Source organism: Alosa pseudoharengus, unplaced genomic scaffold (genome assembly GCF_046254945.1).
Source record: "Alosa pseudoharengus isolate Yale_2024_CS ecotype anadromous, Long Island Sound unplaced genomic scaffold, YU_APseudo_1.1 YU_APseudo_1.1_scf_1, whole genome shotgun sequence".
NCBI lineage: Eukaryota > Metazoa > Chordata > Actinopteri > Clupeiformes > Clupeidae > Alosa > Alosa pseudoharengus.
In genome coordinates this window covers 3,120,715-3,125,430 of record NW_027468564.1, presented here as the reverse complement: position 1 = coordinate 3,125,430, position 4,716 = coordinate 3,120,715, and positions in this window count along the sequence as shown.

Genomic DNA, 4,716 nt, shown 5'->3' with positions numbered 1-4,716 from the left:
TTTCACAGAACTTGGCAGAGATGATCTTCAGACCGAGCCGCACAAACGATACTTGTCAGATTTTTTAATTTCATTTTTGTTTGCCCGTGACAGACAATCAAATATGGCGATGAAGCCACCAAACAGGAAGTGGGCTAACATCTCGGCTATGCTTTAATGTATGAAGTCCAAACTTGGTACAGGGACTTTGTATCTGATTGTGAGGACACGGTAAGAAATTGGCATCATTTGGCCTCTATAGGGGGCGCTGTAATACAGGAAGTGAGCTTGTATCTCAGCAACGCTTTGGTGTACAAAGTCCAAACTTAGTATAAGGACCTGTTACCTGATTATGATGATGCACTAGGAAATTGGAATCATTTGGCCTCTATAGGGGGCGCTGTAATACAGGAAGTGAGCTCGTATCTCAGCAACACTTCGGTGTATGAAGTCCAAACTTGGTACAGGGACATATTAGCTGATTGTGAGGACATGAAGGAAAGTGTTCTCATTTGGCCTCTAGGGGTGCTGTAATAATGAAAGTGAGCTCACATCTCAGCAACACTTTGGTGTATGAAGTCCAAACTTGGTAGAGGGACATGGTAGCTGATTGTGAGACCGCACAAAGACATTGGTGTAATTTGGCCTCTTGCTGTAAGTGCTTGCTCATGCCGTGGCAACGCCATTTCTGCTATAGCGCTCTGCTAGGCCCCCGCATTGCTGCTTGCAGCTATATTTGGGGGCCAAGCAGCGAAGCTGCGAAGGCACCCATTGTGTTTCTATCTTTTCCTACTATTATTATTATTATTACACATCTTTCCTCTGCCATTGAAGTCTATGGCAGCCCATAGAACCGTCTGGTGAAAAGTTGTGAAATTTGGCACTGTAATTAGGCAGAGTCCCATGATTAATTTCACCAAGTTTCAAGTCCGCACCACGAGCGCTCTAGCGCCACCAACAGGCCAAAGTTGGACATGCGTTCACGCATGTATCTTCTGACCCGTTGGCCCGATTTTAAAAATTGAGGTACCATTGGAATCCTTGGACCAGGCCGAGTTCAACGCACCCTATGGCGTCGTTTTCCGCCATGATGGATTTTCCGCCATATTGGATTTTAGTGAAAGTGAAACTAATTTTTCACAGGTCACAAATTTTGTCCGATCGACACCAAACTTGACATACATGATCTTCAGACCAAGCCTCACAAAAGTTGTGGTATTTTGTCTCCGGAACTATAACCGTTCATCCATAATATACAATTGAAATTTGCGGCGAAGCCGCCAAACAGGAAGTGAGCTCATATCTCAGCAACCCTTGCATGTATCAATGCCAAACTTGGTGGATAGACTCAGGACCCAATCAGAGGGAAGCTCAAAAAATGTGGTGACCTTTGACCTCTAGGGGGCGCTGTAATTAAGAAACATGCCTTTTGGCCTGTAGTTGCTGTTGTGTTTAGAATTAAATTGCACTAATGATGTCTGGTAATACTGTTGGAGTTCCTTAGTTCGACCCAAGCCAACTTGTGATGTCATCGTAATTGATTCGGCCGCCATATTGGATTTAATCAAAAACACGTACAAGTTTTCGCAGGTCACAAATTTCAGCGGATCCTGACCAAAATTGGCAGAGACCATCTTCAGACCATGCCTGATGAGTGCATTGATTTCTGGAACAATTGAAAGAAGTATTGGCCTGTACCAGCCAATTGAAATTTGCGGCGAAGCCGCCAAACAGGAAGTGATTTCATATCTCAGCAACGCTTTCATGTATCAAAACCAAACTTAGTACATGTACCTCCGACCCCATCGGGAGGACGCTCAAGAAATTTGGTGACATTTGACCTCTAGGGGGCTCCGTAATTGACAAAAATGCATTTTGGCCAGTAGTTGCTGATGCGCATTATTTTGCAATGGAAGTCAATGGCCGCCCATAGAACCGTCTGGTAAAAAGTTATACAATTTTGCACACTAATTGGGGACAGTCCAATAATTCATTTCACCAAGTTTCATGACGGCACCTCAAGCGCTCTAGCGCCACCAACAGGCCAAAGTTGGATTTGTGTTCACGGACGTAACTTTTGACCTGTTGACCCGAATGGCAAAATGAGGTATCATTGGAATCCTTGGGCCAAGCCGAGTTCAACACACCCTATGACGTCAATTTTTGACCTCTCTGTTTAAATCACATCAAGTGTGATCATATGTCAGTCAATCTTTTATTTTTGATGTGAAACTGATGACAGCAAGTTCCATCCAGTTCATTCTAATGTGTGCGTGCAAGGGTGGGACGGGGTGGGATGGGCAGGGGCGGTTGCGGCGGTGGACTGGCTGGGGGAGGGGGCGCCGACACTCAGCCCTGGTTCAGCCCCACAAAATCAGCTATGTTTTGATGTGAAACTTGACCTTGTAACTCAGCCAATCTTGGGTTGTATGGCATGGAACTTGCTGTGACTGCTTAAGCCTACATGTCTGATGCAACGGCATTGACTTACATGGCAAATCTGGCCTGCTGAACTGCCTGCTTAGCCCCCTCATTGCTGCTTGCAGCTATATTTGGGGGCCAAGCAGCGAAGCTGCGAAGGCACCCATTGTGTTTCTATGATTTCTTATTATTATTTAACATCTTTCTTCCCGAATGGGAGTCTATGGCAGCCCATAGAACCGTCTGGTAAAAAGTTGTGAAATTTGGCACACCGATTGGGGACAGTCCCATGTTTAAGTTCACCAAGTTTCATGTCAGCAGCTTGAGCACTCTAGCGCCACCAACAGGCCAAAGTTAGACATGCGTTCACGCACGTAACTTTTGACCCGTATGCCCGATTGTCAAAAATGAGGTATCGTTGGAATCCTTGGACCAAGCCGAGTTCAACGCACCCTATGACGTCATTTTCCGCCATGATGGATTTTCCGCCATATTGGATTTTAGTGAAAGTGAAACTAATCTTTCACAGGTCACAAATTTTGTCCGATCGTCACCAAACTAGACACACATGATCTTCAGGCCATGCCTCATTAACGCATTGCTTTTTGTCTTCGGAACTAAAACCGTTCGCGCGTACCAGCCAATCAAAATTTGCGGCAAAGCCGCCAAACAGGAAGTGAGCTCATATCTCAGCAACCCATAAATCTATCATAACCAAACTTAGTACATGGACTCAGTACCCAATTAGGGGGACGCTCAAGAAATCTGGTGACCTTTGACCTCTAGGGGGCGCTGTAATTAAGAAACATGCCTTTTGGCCTGTAGCTGCTGTTGTAGTTAGAATTAAAATGCACTAGTGGTGTCTGGCAATACTGTTGGAGGTCCTTAGGTTGACCCAAGCCAACTTGTGATGTCATCATAATTGATTCGGCCGCCATATTGGATTTAATCAAAAACACGTACAAGTTTTCACAGGTCACAAATTTCAGTGGATCCTCACCAAAATTGATGGAGACCATCATCAGACCATAACCTATCAATATATTGCTTTCTGGAACAATTGACAAAAGCATTCGCCCGTAACAGCCAATCGAAATTGGTGGCGAAGCCGCCAAACAGGAAGTGAGTTCATATCTCAGCAACCCTTGCATGTATCAAAGCCAAACTTGGTGCATGGACTCAGGATCTGATCTGGGGGACACTCAAGAAATCTGGTGACCTTTGACCTCTAGGGGGCACTGTAATTTAGAAACATGCCTTTTGGCCTGTAGCTGCTGTTGTGCTTAGAATTAAAACACACTAGTGGTGTCTGGTAATACTGTTGGAGGTCCTTAGGCCAACCCAAGCCAACTTGTGATGTCATCGTGATTGATTCAGCCGCCATATTGGATTTAATCAAAAACACGTACAAGTTCTCGCAGGTCACAAATTTAAGTGGATCCTCACCAAAATTGATGGAGACCATCATCAGACCATAACCTATCAATATTTTGCTTTCTGGAACAATTGACAAAAGCATTCGCCCGTAACAGCCAATCAAAATTTGCGGCGAAGCCGCCAAACAGGAAGTGAGCTCATATCTCAGCAACCCTGCCATGTATCATAACCAAACTTACTACATAGATTCATGACCCCATTAGGAGGATGCACAAAACATTTGGTGACCTTTGACCTGTAGAGGTTGCTGCAATTTGCAATTTTGCATTTTGATCTGTAGTTGCTGATGTGTTTCATCGATCCTTTATTTTTTGATGTGAAACTGATGACAACATGTTCCATCCAGTTCATTCTAATGCGTGCGTGCAAGGGCGGGGAGGGGCAGGACGGGGTGGGATGGGCAGGGGTGATTAGATGGGGGGCTGGCTGGCGGAGGCGGTGGCAATTCTCAGCCCTGTTTCAGCCCTACAAAATCAGTTATGTTTTGATGTGACACTAGTTGAAAGTGTTGATCGCGGATGTCTGCTGAGTTCTATCTTGTCGCCGTGGCTACTCCAGCCTATTCTGCTTGGCCCCCTCATTGCTGCTTGCAGCTATATTTATTATTATTATTACGCTTCCGTCATTGAAGTCAATGGCAGCCCATAGAACCGTCTGGTGAAAAGTTGTGAAATTTGGCACACTGATTAGGGACAGTCCCATGATTAATGTCACCAAGTTTCATGATGGCACCTAGAGCACTCTAGCGCCACCAACAGGCCAAAGTTGGACGTGCGTTCACGTACGTAACTTTTGACCCGTATTGCCGATTGTCAAAAATGAGATATCATTGGAATCCTTGGACCAAGCCGAGTTCAACGCACCCTATGACGTCAATTT